The following is a 21,352-nucleotide window of genomic DNA, read 5'->3' as shown; positions in this document are numbered from 1 at the left end:
TACCTGAGTATGTACTAGAGCAAGTAGAAAGATGTAAAATTTGTGCACACATCTTTTTTTTTTAATAAATTTTTATTAATGTTAATGGGATGACATTAATAAATCAGGGTACATATATTCAAAGAAAACATGTCTAGGTTATCTTGTCATTAAATTACGTTGCATACCCCTTGCCCCGAGTCAGATTGTCCTCCGTCACCCTCTATCTAGTTCTCTGTGCCCCTCCCCCTCCCCCTAACTCTCTCCCTCCCTCCCTCCTGCGTCCTCCCTCCCCCCACCCCTGGTAACCACCACACTCTTGTCCATGTCTCTTAGTCTCGTTTTTATGTTCCACCAATGTATGGAATCATGTAGTTCTTGTTTTTTTCTGATTTACTTATTTCACTCCGTATAATGTTATCAAGATCCCACCATTTTGCTGTAAATGATCTGATGTCATCATTCTTATGGCTGAGTAGTATTTCATAGTGTATATGTGCCACATCTTCTTTATCCAGTTCTATTGAAGGGCTTTTTGGTTGTTTCCATGTCTTGGCCACTGGGAACAGTGTGCACACATCTATTGACACTAAAGGTTTTTGTTTGTTTGCTTGTTTGTTTTCTCTCACTCTCCTTGCGAGGCTAAATCTGAAAGGGTGCGGATGAAAGGAGCATTGTGTTTCCCTGGTCCCTGCCTTAAGCGCGGAGGGTCCCTCTCATACATTCTCCCATACAGGGTTGTAGCTAAGATCGGCAAAGGAGTTCCACTTCTGCTCTTCAGACGTCCATCTCTTGAAACCTGATCAAAGAAACAAGGGATTAACTCCTGTGAACAGCTCAGTTTCCAGCCCACAGGCCTTCTCTGTCAACATCATTCTAAAAGCAGCATAAAATAGTCAAAAGCACACAGAATTTGGTGTCAGAAGACCCATGTTTCAGATCCAAAGATCTAATAGCAAAGGGACATTGGGTGAAAATGCAGCAAATAAATCTATTGTGCAGGGGTTAAAAAAGATATGTATAAAAAAGAGTTAACTCTTGAAGCACTATAGACAGTATTCAGTATTACTATCATTATTATAACTTCTTAAAATAACACACCCATGAAATAAGTTGTGGATGCCTTATTTAATCTGTTTAACTTGGATCTTCTATACCATACAAGTAAGGAAAACATTAGTTGCCTGCCACCATCGGCAATCAATATATCTATTTTAATTTCTCCATAACCTTATGGTGGCCTTGGATTTCAAAATCATACTAATGTAGAAAAATGAATATCAAATTTTCCATTACAACTTACAGGCAGTCAAGAACCACACTTGTCTTCCATATCATAGCTTCCACATGTCTTTAAAGTGTTGCTAGGGTAATATGAGCCACAACATTGCAACACTGACTCATTATTTTAAATATTTTTCATTATGCCAATCTACGTCATCAGTTCAAAGAAATTCCTTATCCTGAAAACCTCCTACCTCATAATAGCTTTCAGGGGCAAGCTGACTCCCACTGAGAATGAGCTGTGGGAAAACATAACTCGTTCCAAATGTGCCACTGAGGGAGAATTCTTCAAACTTGGTAGAAGCTGACCCTATAGGCTTCCCACAAGTTCTCAGGTCAGTGGTTCGACACTTCACTAATGTGCATATCTATGTAGGCAAAGAAAGGAAAAGTGGTTAGAAATCTTGGAAATGTTTTCTCAGCAAAAAACACAATTTCAAGGAATAGAGAAATGTGTATTAGGTTGCCTCTTAAGCAGAGTTTTTTGAATTGCAGGTCATAACCTATTAGTGAATCCTAAAATCAATTCAGTGTCAGTGGGTTAGAATTACCCCCCCCCCTTTTTAACAAGAGAGAGAGACAGATAGACAAGGATAGACAGACAGGAAAGGAGAGAGATGAGAAACATCAATTCTTTGTTGCAGCTCCTTAGTTGTTCATTGATTGCTTTCTCATATGTGCCTTGACCAGGAGACTCCAGCCGAGCCAGTGACCCCTTGCTCAAGCCAGCGACCTTGGCCTCAAGCCAGTAACATTGGGCTTCAAGCCAGCAACTTTTGGGCTCAAATAAGAGACCATGGGGTTACATCTATGATCCCACAGTTAAGCCAGCTCAAGCTGGTGAGCCCATGCTCAAGATGGATAAATCGACACTCAAGCCAGTACCCTCGGGGTTTCAAACCTGGTTTCTCTGCATCCCAGGCTGATGCTCTATCCACGGCACCCCTGCATCGTCAGGCTATTTTTCAATTAAGCAAAATGAAATAAACTAGAATATTAAAAATAGGAAGGCACTGCACGCAATTATTATATCATAAATGTTTGTTTGATTAAATATCTCTTGTAACTCAGTCACACATCTTGACTGCACTGGGTCATGATGTAAAATGGATTTGTCACTCTGGGATCTAGTTGAAAGTTTTGAAAAACACTGCTCTAAAGTAACCTGACCAAAAAAAAAAAAAAAAAAAAAAAAAAAAAAAAAAAAAAAGAAAAAGAAAAAAAGAAAGAATGCATGGAAGTTGCACTTTTTAAAACTTGAACCCGGTTTGTTGAGAACTAATCAATCTGCTTTATGTTTTTACCTTGCAACCAAGAGAACTAATTCTGTTCTTACTAAGACTGAACAAATAAAGTGTTATCAGCGGTGGGGCTGAAATTCAGTGATAAATGTAACATTATTCCTATTAACGGAATCCGATACACTTTTTTTAAAAATGCAATGGTGGCCTAGAAGAAAAATTTATAAAGAAGCCATTCTAACAAATTAAAGCATTTCTATCTGTAAATAATATTGGCGAACTACGGTGTGCAGTCCATTGAAAACTCCTAGTGCATATACCTCATCTGTTCGTTTCTCACACATCTTGTAAGTTAAGTGACAACACAGGTCTTTCTGGCAAACTGTGTAACTTCCTGCATTTCTCTTTAGCTAAATGAAGGTGAACTCATCAAAAGTAATTATCTCTGAAAACTCTGACTGCTCAGATGAGAAATGGCTTGATACTTTTGGCATAAGCACTCCAGTCAACAGGTGCAGGGTAGGTGGGTTCACTCTGAGGCCTGGCCTTCAATTCTGAGAGCGTCAGCTGGCCACTCTCTGTTTCCATGTCATAGTGATACGCCTTGATTCCTTCAGGTGTGTAGTTCCACTCCCTATGAGCAAAAGAAAGAAACACAATCTTGGGTTCAAATTTTGCATAGTGACAAACTAATAAAATCATTCCAATAAGAAATTAAATATAAACTTATGGAAACAAAAAAAAAATTTCAAGATAGGTAAGGAGATGGCTTTTATGTTGGCATAAGTTCCAGTTTGAGTCTGTTGACTCAGCTTATACTGAAATTACTTGAATTGAATGACTTTCCTTTTCTTTCTTTTTTTTTTTTACTTAAGCTACTTCCCCCCCTTTATAAATCAACTTAAAAACAAAATGGAAAATTCACCATACATGAAGAATAATTTTAGCTCCTCGCTGATCTAACTTATTTGTTTGAGATTCTTCTAGATCAATGAATAAGAAAGCTGTCAAGAGGAGCCCTGGCTGGTTGGCTTAGTGGTAGAGCGTCGGCCTGGCATGTGAAAGTCCTGGGCTCGATTCCCGGCCAGGGCACACAAGAGAAACACTTATCTGCTTCTCCACCCTTCCCACTCTCCTTTCTCTCTCTCTCTTTCCCTCTTACAGCCAAGGCACCATTGGAGCAAAGTTGGCCGGGCACTGAGGTTGGCTCCATGGCCTCCACCTCAGGCACTAGAATGGCTCTGGTTGCAACAGTGCCATGCCCCAAATGGGCAGAGCATTGCCCCCTGGTGGGCATGCTGGGTGGATCCCAGTCAGACACATGCAGGAGTCTGCTACCCTGCTTCTCACTTCAGGAAAAATACAAAAAAAGAAAAAGAATAAAAAAGAAAGGTGTCAAGAGGGAAGTCTGCACTACCTTGAGTGAAGAAACTATAGCATGAGACAAAAGTAGGCTTACAGTTTTTAGTATGCAATACAGAGTTTATTCTTGTATTATTATTTATTCATTGTTTTCCATGTGAACAATTATAAACCTATTTTTGCTCCACACTGTATAAAGAATGCACTCTAAAAACCTGGTCAAGTCTAAAGTGATTTTGATACCTCAACAAGATTTATTTCAATATTGCTAATAGATGTTGGCTGTAAAGTTCTTTAGATCTGGCTTTTTTTCCTTATGTGGCTTGACTTATTTTTACCTCCAATTTCCCCCTCAGATAAAATTTCAATGATAATGTTTACACCTTTCTTTACTCAAAGAGACAATGTTCCATTTAAAGAATATTGGTACAGAAATCTATGTAATTATGAATTTTGTGACTTTAGAGTTAATTAAATAATCATTAAAGGAAAATGTGGCTTGAAAGTCAATGTAGACTTCCTGAGACTGCCACTGCCACTTGGTTCATGACAAGTGTGAGTACCTGTCCTATGAACGCTGGTGTTGTGGCCATTCGCTGCAAGCAGGTTGACCCTCATGGTCCTAGCCCAGGCCGAGTGGAAGGGCACAGCTGAGATGAAGGGCAGCAAGTTATACCATGCCGTGGGGAAGAGAACGCTGTCAACTTGAAACTTGTCCACCAGCATCACAGCCGGTTTGTAAATTAAAATGTCAAAGCAAGTGAAAATGCCGAACTTCCCGAAAGGAGTGTTTAGAGTCACAAACTCTGGATCCTTGGGGAAATCAAAACGAGTTTCCAGTGCAAAGAGATTGTACTGTTCACATAAAGCAAAGAAGGAGACAATTAGTAACAAAACTCAAACAGAGGTTATCAGTGTTCATAAAATGTTTCTCTCATGCATACTACGTACACATTTAAAATTGTCACACACATAAATATGTTTAAATTCTACCAAGTATACCACTGTCTATGAGTTTTCTCACTGTGGCATTAACAATCAAAAACCCATTTTTCTGCAACCAACCAATCAACCAATGAGATTACATCTGTAAATTATATTTATTAAGTGATTATTTCTGTCCTAAAATCATAGGTTGAATTTTGAATATGACAAATTTCAGAGTGTTTCCCACTATACTCCTTAAATACCAACAGCGCTGCTCATGCAAAGTCTGACACGTTAACACAATGAATGTTGTCCTGCGCCCCCTATGACACCTCTAGGTTCATGTAAGTTAGCACCCTGTGTTCCTGCACCCTCCCCGTGCAGCAGCCTGTCCCTCATCCCGCAGGGAGCAGCTCAAGGAAGGCATGTGGCCTAATCAGAGTCAAGGCACAGTGAAGTTTCTGCAGGATTTCTCAGTTGAAAAAATACACTCTTCCTCTGGGTTTTCTTGCTGTAAGAATGTGGGATTCATGCTGAGCAGCCATGGAGCTTCTAAAAAGATGGTTAACCCAAAGGAAAAAACCAAATATGTAACAAAGACTAAGAGAGCTGGAAAGATAGATGACATTTTTTGAGCCTCTGAGGCACAGACTAAATCTGAAAAGAGACCTACCCTTTCTATGATTTCTGCTTTTTCAGGGACACAAGCAAGGAAATTCAATTTTTTTTTAGAGAATGGTTAATCCACTTTCAGTTGGAGTTCATTATTATTGCATTAAAAAGCAAAAGGTTATAATGGCATGAATAACTAAAGCTAATACAACATGTTAATAAATTGGCCCTAAAAACGAACTCTGGTATTAAGTCCTGGATAAAACAGAGCATTTCACCTTTCTCAGAGAATATTAAAAACTTTGTGACACTATTATTACTGTTTTAATATTTTGCTATATCTTATTTTCTGACTGATTTAAACTCAGACTCCATATGTGAAACCAAAGTAAGCCAAATTCTTTTTCAACTGAAATGTAATCATTAAGAAAAGTGTCCATTGCAAAAGTTCTCCCACCGACATCCAACAGACAAGTACACATACATCCCACAAACAAACAAAAGAAGTGAAGCAAGTTTAGCTAAGACACAAATGATTCTCACCTTATGGTAGCGTGCCACCAACCTACCCTCAGAATCAAACACCACATTAGTGTTGTATTGGTAACGGCCATCAGGAGGACACTGGGGGTCACTGGCATTGCATGGCTTCTTATCCCCCATACTTGCCACGACGTAGATAGCGTTGTCCCTGGCCAGGCAGCTGAGTCTTTCTTGCACTGGAGCATAGCCAAACCTAATTCAATAAAGGTTGCTTTAAATCTCCTATATTTTAGTGATTTCTGAACTTTCTAAGTGATACTTTATTTGCCTGTTACTTATTACACAACAGAAAAAATTTAAATCAACAAAGGACTTTTAAAACTCCCATGCAATGGAATCTTTATCTTTATGAAAGCTGAGCTACTTTTTGTGTCAGACTATAGATTGCAGTGAAAGACAGAAGCTCAAAGACAATGGAGGAGGAAGAGAAAGATGAGAAGCACACTTTCTCTTATAAAGTATTCCCAGGAAGGCAAACGAGGGGCTTGAAGTTGAACAGTCTCTTCTAGTGGAGAGGACCTTCCCTATAGCCTAGCCATAGTCTTACTAGGAGCCAGTAAATAATTGGCCCTCTATAAATCATCTTCTATAAAGAAAAAAATGTAGTAGTATCTACTAAATATATATTTTTTAAAGAAAATAAGAAAAAAAAAGACACGGAAAAAATATGCACTTGACTCTTCTGGCTCAGTTTCTTCATCGGTCAATGCAACATAATAGCTTCCTTTCTACCTGAGAGAGTCCTTGGGGGAAACTTGAACATAAATAGACTATAAAATTGCTTTTCAAAGTAATGCCAAATTCACATTAGCTTTAAATATCTAGGATATTTACTAGAAAATAGGAAAAGATTGAGATGATGAAATAGGCAGAATGATAGCTGACTTCAAGTACGTGGAAGGCTCTAATTTGAAGATGAGCTGTGGATACTAACAGAGTGGATATTAACATAATGTAGATATAACAAAGATGAAAGAAAGTTGTAGAGAGATTTCAGCAGAAAATAAGACACCATTTGTTTTTATCATCTGGAACACCCTGTCAGAGAAGTAGAGTCACTAATCCCTGGAAAATGTAAATATGTTGTGGGACCTTCAGGTGCTCAGAGGAAATCCGGCCAGCACGGCTCAGTGGAAGAGGCTGCGCTGAATTCCAGCCGTGCTAATTACCGGTTATGAGCCTAAAGCCTCCTTCTATCCTCATATTTAAAATGGGAATAGTTATCCCTCCTACATAAATTGAACGAGATAATGTGCATAGTGTACCAGTTCCAATTCCTGAAACCAAATAGGCGTTCAATAAATAAATAATGGGCATTATGGATTTGGCAGTTGCAAGAAGACAGCCCGGGAAACTGATGACGTCATTGCTTTAGCGTTCATTCAGGCTGTCTCCAGGGTCCCTCAGCCCCTCCGCGATTAACGCTGAGCTAACCTTTGAATAGGAAGAACAGCTTTATAACTATTGTTTTAGATCATTTATTTTCAGAAAAAATAAGGCATGTTGTCCACATTTATGTTCATTAGGACTTTTAATAAATATTATGTAATTTGTTTAATTTTTCTTTTCTTGAGTAAATAATTAGGGTATTTTAATATTGCCTATTAGCTCCCTGTGTAATTATTATGTAAGTTGTTTAATTTTTCTTTTCTTGGCTAAATAATTAGGACACTTAAATATTTCCTATTAGCTCCTCATAAGGAAAGTGCAAGTAAGCATGAGACACGTCAGTATTCTAAAGTGGCAGTATTTAAACATGAGGTAAATGTTCCATGGTCCTTCTATTATCTCTTTTAGGAATATATTGATATATTACTAGGGAACATTTTTAAAAAATCAATATTACCATTGTATTAAATACTGTTTTTTTTCTTTTTCTTTTTTTTTTTTATTCAGTGAGAGAAGGGGAGACAAAGAGACTCCTGCATGCACCCTGACCAAGATTTACCTAGAAAGTCTACTAGGTGCAATGCTTTGCTCCATTGTGCAGCAACCAAGCTCTTCCTAACACCTGAGGCAGAAGCTATGGAGCCATCCTCAGAGCCTAGTGTCAACTTGCCCCAATCAGTCCATGCTACAGGAGGGGAAGTGGGGAGAGGGATGGAGAAGCAGATGAGCACCTCTCCTGTGTGCCCTGACCAGAAATCAAACCCCGGACATCCACACACTGGGCTGACGCTCTACCACTGAGCCAGGCAGCCAGGGCCTATATTTTTTCTTTTCATAAATCAGAGCTGAAAACTTGTCTACGTGCCCATCAGTAGATGAGTGGATAAAGGCTGTGATATATTTACACAATGGAAAACCACATGGCCGTAAAAATTAAGGCAGTCTTACCTTTTGCAGAAGGACAAATACCATATAATCTCACTTATATGTGGAAATCTGATGAACAAAATAGAAACAGAAGCATAGACACAGGGAACAGAGAGATAATTGTCAGGGGAGAGAAGACTGGATGAAAGGTGAAGGGATTAGCCAAAAAAACATATGTACAACACATAGACAGTGTGGTTACGCTTTTGGTTACAGTGTGGTTAACGTTTGGTTATAATGTGCACTACTTTTTAATGCATTGGTAGTGTCATTTCAATGAATTATGCATGCACTATTTAAAAAGTGTGGTTATAGACAGAGTGAAAGGAGGGGTAGGAGCCAGGTGGAGGGGGGCAGAGGGAACAAAACTGAGGACAGAAAGGGATTTTGCTTGAGGCCCTGGGCGCATCATGATGCAGTGTGCAGATCCTTGAAATCTGTGTGGTTTTGTGAATCAATGTCATCCCAATAAATTCAATTAATAATAAAAAATAATAATTTTAAAGTTTCATCAGTCACCTCTCTTCCAAACTTAAAAATAATTTGTTAGATACTAATTAGGCTTTCAGACATTTTTCTCTTGGGAAAGTCAGTTTTATCAGCTCAGGCAGATAGGTGTATTTTGGTGTAAGGCTCTTAAATGACTGCGAATAATGAATCCTTCCTATTCTGGAAAAAGCCCCCAAGTCAAGTGAACATTGAGTCATGGTTACATAGTGCCTGTAAACACAGACTTCAAAACACTCAGAGAATATTTTTCCAAAAGTGCAGATCTCAGGGCGAGATTTGACTCACATAGTTGAGTTCCTACATTGCAGCATTCTGGCATTCCTATCAATTTCCAATAGTCAAAATTATTTAACTTCCTCTTTTTCTGCAATAGATATAGTTCCAAACAGATGCATGTAAATTTAATATTAATGAATTAAATACTTTTTAATGCATTGGTAGTGTCGTTTTAATGAATTATGCATGCACTATTTTAAAAAGTAAATATGCCTAAAATAATCTATTTCATAAATCTTTCTATTTCATACAGTTTTTTAAAAGAAAGTTATACCTAACCTACAGGTATAAATAATAAGTAAAATTTCATAAAGGACAAGGAAACAAAGAAGTTTAAATCCAGTTCCTTCTGTTGAAAATGTAATAGTGGTAACTAACATTGAAGAGGGCACAAAAGTGTACAGATTCTTTTTTTTTTTTTCAGGTTTTAGTTATTCACTTTTAGAGAAAGAGAGAGAGAAGGGGGAGGAGCAGGAAGCATCAACTCCCATATGTGCCTTGACCACTCAAGCCCAGGGATTTTTTGAATCGGTGACCTCAGGTTTCCAGGTCGACATTTTATCCACTGCGCCATCACAGGTCAGGAAAAGTGTACAGATTCTATGTGTGTTTCTTCACTTGACCCTCTTGTCTACTCTGTAAGGGAAATAGGAGAGGAAATCTTATCCATGTCTTACAGACAAAGAAGCAGAAGTGTCTACGTGTATGTTCTCCGCCTCACATCACTCAGCTAAGAAGTGGTAGAAAGTGGTCTCAGAAAAAGTACTTACTTTTTCAAGTCTTATGAAATTTCCACACATTATACTGAATACATTGTTAGTGATAACAATATCAAATCTCTTTAAAAACATAGCTCATTTATCTTTTTACCATTCTTATAAAGGAGACATGTGATCACGGGTTAACCAACTTACTTAAATTTGGAAACGTAAGTCTTAGATAACACAAATTTCTCACTTTGTTGAAACTCAGTTAAGCACAGCTATTCTACAAACCATGCATATACATACTATATTATTCAATAAAGAAAACTACAATAAATAACCAACTGATCACTATCATCTCAAGTCATTTACCATACAGGAATCACATGCCAGATAGCACACATTATGAAGCACTAGAGGTATCTAAGCACAACGTCGTAGATTTTCTATGTGTCAAGCAAGAATACTAGTCAAGTTACTGCATTTGCTATTGGTATTTCACAATATCACAAACTTTTCTTCAAAAGTCAAAGGATAATGACATTACCTCTGATGGTCTTTACATGGAGTCTAGTTCACTTCTGGGTCTGGAATATCCTCTAGATAAGGGTAAACAGTGTTCCTTGTGAAGATCCAGCTGTAAATTGAATCTTCTGGGGTCACAATAATATGGGCACCCTACCCAAACAAGTGGGAATAAAGAAGTTTTTCATAAATTCTCAGCACTCACACTTTATCACGTTTCAAATTTCCTTTACAATATCCCAGCCAGTATGAAAAAGTCAATACCTGGGTGGCTGCCTGTTTAACTGCTTCCTCCAAAGCATTTATATTCTTGTTCATCTGTATGTAGCAAAGCTGCTTCTTTTCAAACAGGTATTTTAGTTTCGTTTGGTATAATAACAGCATGCTCATACATGGCAGCAATGAAAGTGTCCAGGGCACCAACACTCAGGAAGAGGAGGGAAAAAACAGCCACATAATGTGGAAAATGTGGTGTGATCATAGCTGCGATTCAGTACCCTTTGATAAACTCACATGCTTATATTTTGTATCACTGGAGAAACTTGCATGTTAAGGTTTTACCAGCTGCCAGCTATGTATATTTTCTGACAAATACATTACACAACTGCACAGAATTCATTTCACATCATTGTGAAAGGATGATGTGCAAGAAAACTGACAGCCAGGATTGCATAACTGGATTGACTCAAGCATACAGTGCCGTTATTGACACTGTTCAGAGGGCCATCAAACTCTAAAGGAGGAATTAAGGAGCCAACTGGATGAGTTCACCCAGTCTGTTCTGGGTGTTCAAAAGCACACTGGCTATTGAACTCTTTCCTTTTAATAGAATATAATTCCCTGGTAGTTCAGTGTTTCCATCAATAGGACCAACATTGGGCCCTGTCTTGGTAACTCAATTAGATTGTCATCCCAATACACCAAAGTTGGGAGTTAGATACCTAGTCAGAGCACATACAACAACAAACCAATTAATGTGTAAGTGGGTGAAACAACAAATTGAAATTTCTCTCTCTCTCTCTCTCTGCTTTCCTTCTCTGTCTATGAAATGAATAATATATATATTAATACATATATATAGTAGATATTGGACCATTGTAGAAGGCTGACATCATAACAACAGTTATGTTGAAAACTTATGTACATTATTGTGAAAAACAGAACAGAGTACAAAGCAAGCCCCAGTTTTAATAGAGCTCGCAAAATGGCAAGGAAGAACAGTTATATACACGCTAATGACTAGGCTCACTGGATCTTGATCAGTGGTCCTGAATTTTTGCACGATAAGAGAATGTCAGCAGAAGCCACAGTTGCCAGTCTCTCTTGGAAAGACTGCATAATAGTCTGAAATAGTGGAACTTTATTTGAACACAGTGTAAAATGTAGATAGATAATAACATGGTCAATGATGGCGAGTGCCCCTTGGGCTGAGTTTTGGGGCTTCTCTGGACCCTAGCTGATGCTGTGCAGTTCATGAGCAAAAAACTATGGAGCTGGGCTCAGGTTCATACAATTTCTTCATCTTGATAAAATCTGCTCATTTTTCGGCCCTGGTGGTTGGCTCAGTGGTAGAGCGTCGGCCTGGCATGCAGAAGTCCCGGGTTTGATTCCCGGCCAGGGCACACAGGAAAAGTGCCCATCTGCTTCTCCACCCCTCCCCCTCTCCTTCCTCTCCGTCTCTCTCTTCCCCTCCCACAGCGAGGCTCCAATAGAGCAAAGATGGCCCGGGTGCTAGGGATAGCTCCTTGGCTCTGCCCCAGGCACTAGTGTGGCTCTGGTCGCGACAGAGCGATGCCCTGGAGGGGCAGAGCATCGCCCCCTGGTGGGCAGAGCGTAGCCCCCTGGTGAGCGTGCCGGGTGGATCCCAGTCGGGCACATGCGGAAGTCTGTCTGACTATCTCTCCCCATTTCCAGCTTCAGAAAAATACCAAAAAAAAAAAAAAAATCTGCTCATTTTTGAAGTGAAACCTTCTTCCTTAAATACTTGTACTAGTACATCACCGAATAGTTAATTTTCAGGAAGGGGTGTCCGTAGGCCTCCAAAAGCTAAATATTTAAAAGATACTGGAAAGAATTGTTATTCATTTAAACTGCCTTTCTGACATTTCTTCTTCCTCTGCTCCCATACCCAGTTCATCATAAAACTTCATTTAAACATTTCTTTGTAGTGTTTTATACTAAAATAGATGTCTGCTTTAAAATTTTTATATACTTATTTATTTTGGGGGGATGAGGGAGAGAGAGAGAGAGATGTGTTTGTTGTTCTACTTATTTATGCATTCATTGGTTGATTCTTGTCTGTGCCCTGACCAGAGGACTAACCTGCAATCTTGGTATATGAGGACAACGCTCTAACCAACTGAAATATCCAGTTAGGGCCAGATGTCTTCTTTTAATCACCCTATTTCCCATACAGCCAAAGTTGTTCATTTTACATATAGCTACCAGATGAATTTTCTCTGAAGCACAGCTCTTTTTATGTCACTTAGATGCCAAAAGAGTCAGTAGTTCTTATTTACAGTAGTTACAGTTCTTGTCTCCGTTATGCAGGGAGACATGTTCCAAGACCTCCAGTGAATGTCTAAAAACTGTGGTTAGTAGAACTCCTAAGTATGCTATGTTTTTTTTTCTTATACATGCACACCTAAAGTGTAATTTTTAGATAAGCACAGTAGAATGTTTACAATAATAACTAATAATAAAATAGAACAATTATAATGATTATTGTACTATAATAAAAGTTATATGAATGTGGTCTCTCTCTCTCTCTTTCTCTAAATATTTTACTGTACTACACCCACCTTTCTTCTATTGCTGATATGAGATGATAAAATGCCTATGTGATGAGACAAATTGAGGTGAATGATGTAGCATCAAGCTACTATTGGCCTTCTTACAATACATTGCAAGCACAACATGGTTTCTCCATGGCATATCTGAATTGCCAGCATCACTACTTTTGCACTTTGGGGGTTATTATTAGGTAAAATAAGGGTTAATTGACCACAAGCACTGCAATACCTTGTCAGTTGATCTGATAAATTATATGGCTATTAAGTGACTAATGAGTGAGGAGTATATACAGTATGCACATGCTGGACAAAGGGATTAATAATGTCTCCAGCAAGACAGAGAGAGACAGTGTGAGATTTTATTATGTTACTCAAAATAGCATGCAACTTAAAATTTATAAATTGTTTATTTTGGGAGTTTTTTATTTAACATTTTTGGACCACATTAAGTTGTGTGTAAATGAAACTGTAGAAAGCAATACTGTGGATAATGAATTTTTTTTTATAATGTATATTTAAAACACTAATTCCCGGGAGACCTGAAGATGGCAGCAGAGTAGGCAGACGAATAGACTCCCAGCTCACACCACCAAACTGGATTACAAACTAAGTTATGAACAATCAGTGTGAAATACCAACTCTGGACTACAAAAACAGCTCTCAAAAACCAAGGAGCAAAGAAGAAGCCAAAACAAACCTGGTAGGGAGCACCTGAATCTCCCCTGCTTACAGGAACGGGAGGAGTGAGGCTAAAGGAAAAGAGCAGAAAATACTGCTCACAGCCACTTGCCTGACGACCAGGGAACGAGGTGTTTTGAAAGGGCCAGCTTGTCTTCCAAAAAGAAAAGGGAGAGAGAGAGAGACAGACAGACAGACAGTGAGGGGCAGAGGAATGCAGAGGACGAACTGAGAAGCTAACTCATTCAGTGCTGGAGGTGGCCATAGCCAGGGGAGTGGCTGTTCTTTCCACACAAAAAAAGACCAAAATGCTTCCGGGTCATAGATTTCCAGACATCTCTCCAAGTCCAATCAGCACAACAAGAAGTGGGGAGGAGGGACAGTAACTCAAGTCTCAATGGAGATCTGAGATACACCTCCCCCTACTAAAGCTGAGAAAACACCCTGCCCCCAGAGAGAGTAACTGGTAGAAGAGGCGTTCAGAGCCTCAGGTTACATCCATATCATTCTCGGATACAGATTCAAATAAGCCTCCTGCTATGATCAGTAAACAAGACTATCACCTGTTAAGAAAACAAACAAATCAAGACTTCAAAGCGGCCCAAATCCGAAAGTGGATTACAAATAATAGCTGATGCCAACCCAAGAAGACCTAGATATAACACAATTAAAAACTGGAGGCAGACAACACCAAGCCTAGACTCAACCAGCTCTACAAACAAAACACCCAAACACACAGTCATAATGAGAAGACAGAGAAGTGCAATCCAAATGAAACCACAAGAAAAACCTCCAGGAAATGAACTGAATGATATGGAAATAACCAAACTTCCGGATACAAAGTTCAAAATAATGATTGTAAGGATGCTTAGGAATCTTAGAACAACAATGGATAGTCATTACAAACATGTAAATAAAGAAATAGCAAGTATAAAAAGGATATTGAAATAGTAAAAAAGAATCAGTCAGAGATGAAAAATACAATATCAGAAATGAAGACCACAATGGAAGGAAATAAAAACAGGGTGGATGGAGCTGAGGATTGAATCAGTGAGTTGAAGGACCAGTTGAATGAAGGCATGAAAGCAGAGAAGAAAAAAGAAAAGAGACTCAAAAAGTCTGTGTAAACTCTTAGAGAGCTCTGTGACAATATAAAGAGAAATAATATCCGCATCGTAGGGGTTCCTGAAGAAGAGAAAAACCAAGGAATAGAGACTTTGTTTGATCATATCATAGCTGAAAACTCCCTTAAATTAATGCAGGAGAAACTCTCACAAGTTCAAGAAGCACAGAGAACTCCATTAAAGAAAAACCCAAAGAAACCAACACAAGACATCATAATTAAAATACCAAAGCTAAGTGATGAAGAGAAAATATTAAAAGCTGCTAGAGAAAAAAAGGCTATCACCTACAAAGGAGCCCCCATAAGAATGATATCAGACTTCTCAACAAAAACACTTGAGGCCAGAAGGGAATGGCAAGAAATATTCAAAGTAATGCAGAACAAGAACCTACAACCAAGACTAAATTATCCAGCAAGGCTATCATTTAAAATTGAAGGAGAAATAAAAAGCTTCCCAAACAAACAAACAAAAACAACTCAAGGAATTCATTACAACCAAACTGATGCTGCAGAAAATGTTAAGGGGCCTGTTATAAACAGATCAAAGTGGGAAAAAATATAGCAAAAGAGGAATAGAGCTTTAAAGAATAAAATGGCAATAAACAACTACATATCAATAATAACCTTAAATGTTAATGGATTTAATGATCCAATCAAAAGACATAGGGTAGCTGCATGGATAAGATACCAGGACCCATACATATGCTGTCTACAAAAGACACACCTTAAAACAAAAATGCACATAGACTGAAGGTAAAAGGATAAAAGAAAAACATTTCATGCAAATGGAAATGAAAAAAAAAACCTGGGGTAGCGATACTTATATCACACAAAATGCACTTTAAAACAAAGGATATATAAGAGATAAAGAAGGCCACTACATAATGATAAAGGGAGCAATCCAACAGGAAAATATAACTATTATAAATATCTATGCACCTAATATAGGAGCACCTAAATATCTAAAGCAGACTTTGATGGATATAAAGGGCAAGATCAATAACAATACTATAACAGTGGGGGATTTCAATACTCCACTAACATCACTAGATAGATCCTCAAGAAAGAAAATTAACAAAGAAACAGCAGACTTAAAGGACACACTAGATCAACTCAAAATAATAGATATCTTCAGAACATTTCACCCTAAAGCAGTAGAATATAGATTCTTTTCAAGTGCTCATGGTACATTCTCTAGGATAGACCACATGTTAGGGCACAAAAGTGGTCTCAATGAATTTAAGAAGATTAAAATCATATCAAGCACTTTCTCTGATCACAATGGCATGAAACTAGAAATCAACCACAACAGAAAAACTCAAAAATTCTCAAACACATGGAGACCAAATAGCAGGTTGTTAAATAACGAATGGATTAAGAATGAGATCAAAGAAGAAATAAAAAAATTTCTAGAAATGAATGATAATGAGCATACAACAACACAAAATTTATGGGACACAGCAAAAGCAGTACTGAGAGGGAAGTTGATAGCACTACAGGCACACTTTAAGAAGGTAGAAAAAGCTCAAATAAACATCTTAAGCCTGTATCTAAAAGAACTAGAAAAAGAAGAACAATTAAAGCCCAAATGTAGTAGAAGAAAGGAAATAATAAAGATCAGAGCAGGACCCTGGCCGGTTGGCTCAGCAGTGGAGCCTTGGCCTGACGTGCAGGAGTCCCAGGTTCGATTCCCAGCCAGGGCACACAGGAGAGGCACCCATCTGCTTCTCCACCCCTCCCCCTCTCCTTCCTCTCTGTCTCTTTCTTCCCCTCCTGCAGCAGAAGCTCCGTTGGAGCAGGGATGCACCTGGCACTGGGGATGGCTCTGTGGCCTCTGCCTCGGGTGCTAGAATATCTCTGATTGGGGCAGAGCGAGCCCCAGATGGGCAAGGCATCATCCCCTGGTGGGCGTGCCGGGTGGATCCCGGTCGGGAGCATGCGGGAGTCTGTCTGACTGCCTCTCCATTTCCAGCTTCAGAAAAATGAAAAAAAAAAAATTCAGACCGGGAATAAATGACATAGACTAAAGAAACAATACAGAGGATCAATAAAACTAGGAGCTGGTTCTTTGAAAAGGTAAACAAGATAGATCAACCTTTAACTAGAGTCACCAAGAAAAAAAGAGAGAGGACTCAAATAAACAAAATTAGAAATGAGAGTGGAGAAATAACAACTGACACAACAGAAATACAAAATATTATAAGAAAATACTATGAAGAACTGTATGCCAAAAAAATAGACAACCTAGATGAATGGACAAATTCCTTGAAACATACAATCTTCCAAAAATCAATCTGGAAGAATCAGAAAACCTAAACAGACCAATTACTCCAAATGAGATTGAAACAGTTATCAAAAAACTCCCAACAAAGAAAAGTCCTAGGCCTGATGGCTTCACAAGTGAATTCTACCAAATATTCAAAGAAAAACTAACTCCTATCCTTCTCAAACTATTTCAAAAAATTCAAGAGGAAGGAAGACTTCCAAGCTCCTTTTATGAGACAAGCATAATTCTGATACCAAAACCAGGCAAAGACGACACAAAGAAAGAAAATTATAGGCCAACATTTCTGATAAATATAGATGCTAAAATCCTCAACAAAATATTAGCAAACCGGATTCAACAATATATGAAAAAAATCATACACCATGATCAAGTGGGATTTATTCTGGGGAGGCAGGCAAGTCTGGTACAATACTCGCAAATCATCACATAAACAAAAGGAAGGAGAAAAACCACATGATAATTTCAATAGATGCAGAAAAAGCATTTGATAAAATCCAGCGCCCATTCATATCAAAACTCTCAGCAGAGTGGGAATAGAGGGAACATACCTCAACATGATAAAAGCCATCTATGACAAACCCACAGCCAAAATCATACTCAATACACAAAAATTAAAAGCAATCCCTTTAAGATCAGAAACAAGCCAGGGGTACCCCCTTTCATCACTCTTATTCAACATAGTTCTGGAAGTCCTAGCCACAGCAATCAGACAACAAGAAGAAATAAAATGCATTCAAGTTGGAAAAGAAAAAGTAAAACTATTATTATTTGCAGATGATATGATATTGTATATAGAAAACCCGAAAGTGTTAGTCAAAAAACTACTGGACCTGATAAATGAATTCAGCAAGGTGGCAGGATATAAAATTAATTCGCAGAAACCAGAGGTATTTTTATACAGCAACAATGAACAGTCAGAAACAGAAATTAAGGAAACAATCCCCTTCACTATTACAACCAAAATAATAAAGTACCTAGGAGTAAATTTAACCCAGGAGACTAAAGATTTGTATTCAGAAAATTATAAAATATTGAAAAAAGAAATCAAGGAAGATACAAACAAGTGGAAACATATACTGTGCTCATGGTTAGGAAGAATAAACATAATTAAAATGTCTATATTACCCAAAGCAATTAATAAATTCAATGCAATACCAATTAAAATACCAATGACATACTTCAAAGATATAGATCATGTATTGCAAAAATTTATATGTAACCCAAAAAGAACACGAATAGCCTCAGCAATCTTAAAAAAGAAGAATAAAGTGGGAGGTATCACACTTCCTGATATCAACTTATACTACAAGGCCATTGTACTCAAAGCAGCCTAGTACTGGCATAAGAACTGGCATATAGATCAATGGAACAGAACAGAGAACCCAGAAATAAACCCACAGCTCTATGGACAACTTATATTTGACAAAGGTGGTAAGGGCATACAATGGAATAAAGACAACCTCTTTAATAAATAGTGTTGGGGAAAATGGACAGCTACCTGCAAAAAAATGAAACTAGACCACCAACTTACACCATTCACAAAAATAAATTCAAAATGGATAAAAGACTTAAATTTAAGCTGTGAAAACCATAAGCATCTTAGAAGAAAACATAGGCAGTAATCTCTCCAACATCTCTCACAGTGATATATTTGCTGATTTATCTCCATGGGCAAATGAAATAAAAGACAGGATAGACAAATGGGACTATATTAAACTAGAAAGTTTTTGCACAGCTAAAGACAATAAGAACAGAATAAAAACACAAATGACACAATGGGAGAACCTATTTGACAATATGTCTGATAAGGGGTTAATAACCAAAATTTATAAAGAACTTGTAAAACTCAACACCAGGAAGACAAACAATCCAATCAAAAAATGGGCAAAGAGGACTTCTCCAAAGAGGACATACAGATGGCCAGTAGGCATATGAAAAAATGCTCAACATCACTCATCATTAGAGAAATGCAAATTAAAACCACAATGAGATATCACCTCACACCAGTCAAAATGGTGCTCATCAACAAAACAACACAGAATAAGTGCTGGCAAGAATGTGGAGAAAAGGGAACCCTCCTGCACTGCTGGTGGGAATGCAGACTGGTGCAGCCATTGTAGAAAGCAGTATGGAGATTCCTCAAAAAATTGAAAATCGAACTGCCTTTTGACCCAGCTATCTCACTTTTAGGAATATACCCTAAGAACACCATAGAACTGTTCCAAAAGGAGAAATGTACCCCCATGTTTATGGCAGCATTGTTCACAATAGCGAAGATCTGGAAATAGTCCAAGTGTCCGTCAGAGGACGAGTGGATTAAAAGCTTTGGTAAATATATGCTATGGATACTACTCAGCCACAAGAAATGATGACATCGGATCATTTACAATAACATGATGGACTTGGATAACATTATACGGAGTGAAATAAGTAAATCAGAAAAAACGAAGAACTATATGAACCCATGCATAGATGGGACATAAAAATGAGACTCAGAGACATGGACAAGAATGTGATGGTAATGGGTGGAGGGCTGGGGGTGTGGGGAGGGGCGAGGAAAAAGAGAGAGGAGTGGGGGGAGGGGAGGAGCACAAAGAAAACCAGATAGAAGGTGACAGAAGACAATTTGACTTTGGCTGAGGGGTATGCAACATAATCAAATGTCAAAATAATCTGGACATGTTTTCTCTGAACATATGTACCCTGATTTATCAATGTCACTGCATTAAAATTAATAAAAATAAGATAAAAAATAAACCACTAATTCCCAGATGTGGTCCATCAATGTTCCATGAGGGGTAAGCAAGTTGATTTTTCAATATATACATTCAGATAAATACTTGTTATTTTAATAGTTACAGAGATAATACTCAAATTTACTAGAAAATATACAATTCCTCAAACCCATGGATAATAGAATTCATAAGTTCTTGATTTATTTGTACAACTTGCTTTTTGGACATCAGGGATGTTGAATTATTCCCTGACTTTTGAACACTCCATGAACTGCTCTGCTTAGGTGATTATATGGCCATTTTCCCTTGAAATGTCCTGCTCTCCATCTGTGTAAATTTCAGCTGCTTGTAGAGCTCTCTCAAATCTCCCCCAGTCCTTAGTGATATTCCTGAACTCTCATACCACTTTTGTCTTGTCCTGGTGATTGTCTCTAACTGCTTGCTGTTTTTTTTACCCTTAATTTAAACCTTATAGTGATATTTATATAGTGATATTCCTTAAAGATATTTAAAAAATTATGATGTATCATTCGGTAACACACATGTCAAATAATCATCCAGGAATGATGCACTCAGGGTGTGACTTCTGAAAGATAAGGAATTGTCTTTCTCCTGAAATTCATTACCTCAACACAACTGTGACAGGTATGAGAGCCGGATACATGAATGAATATTGAATGTCAGATACTACTACCTGAAAGTCCAACCAGTTCCATGTTTGAATATTGCAAATTTTTAGAACTTTATTTCCTGCACTGACATGCTATTTACTTTGTGTATCTTCTACAGTGTAAAACAGTAATTCCAACTCTGCTTTTTGCTTCCAGACTATTAGATAATTCAAAAAGTCCTAAATTCTCTCTTAATTCTCATATATCTTTTATCCTTATAAACACCTTTGGGATGAGGGCCATATTATGATTCTCTGCCGCTCTTGTGTAATTTGTACCATGGTAATCTCTGACAATGTTTTCTGATATGTTTTACTCAGACTTCTGGCTTAGGTTTGGAATGAACCTCTTTGTTTGAATGTGAGTTAATTTTGAAATGTAAACATACCATATCCTTGACCACAGGGCTAGCTTTGCAAAATTTGCAGATATATATTAAAAAAGTTGTGTAAAACCATAAATGTTCCCAGCTATATCTAGGTTTAGTAAAGCCCTCAGGATCATATTTTGCAAGATGTTACCTCAACAGACTTTGTAAAAGATCAGTCAGATAACCGAGCAAATCCTTCTGCTCTTTGTAAAATGCTTCTCTGAATGGTCACTACCTAGATTGTTCCGAAGATAACCATAGCTTACGAAAGCCTGTTTCATTTCTGTAAAACTGCTTTGGCTAGGTGCTCACTCCTGTCCCTTGCTTCTTTTTCTTGCTTTTAAAAGCAAATCCCTGAGTACATTCAGGGTCATGAGTTCTTTAGGACATGAGTCTAGTCGTGGTTTCCAGCTTAAA

At 38.0% G+C, this 21,352-nt stretch overlaps 1 pseudogene; it reads right to left on the bottom strand.

The window, feature by feature from the left end:
• Window positions 1–604: 604 nt before the first annotated feature.
• Window positions 605–10,760, bottom strand: LOC136398141 (vascular non-inflammatory molecule 3-like; annotated as a pseudogene).
• Window positions 10,761–21,352: the final 10,592 nt, after the last annotated feature.

This window comes from Saccopteryx leptura, chromosome 3 (assembly GCF_036850995.1).
Source record: "Saccopteryx leptura isolate mSacLep1 chromosome 3, mSacLep1_pri_phased_curated, whole genome shotgun sequence".
NCBI classification, from domain to species: domain Eukaryota; kingdom Metazoa; phylum Chordata; class Mammalia; order Chiroptera; family Emballonuridae; genus Saccopteryx; species Saccopteryx leptura.
Note: the sequence above shows the minus strand (reverse complement) of the source record. Positions and strands in the feature narration are given on the sequence as shown.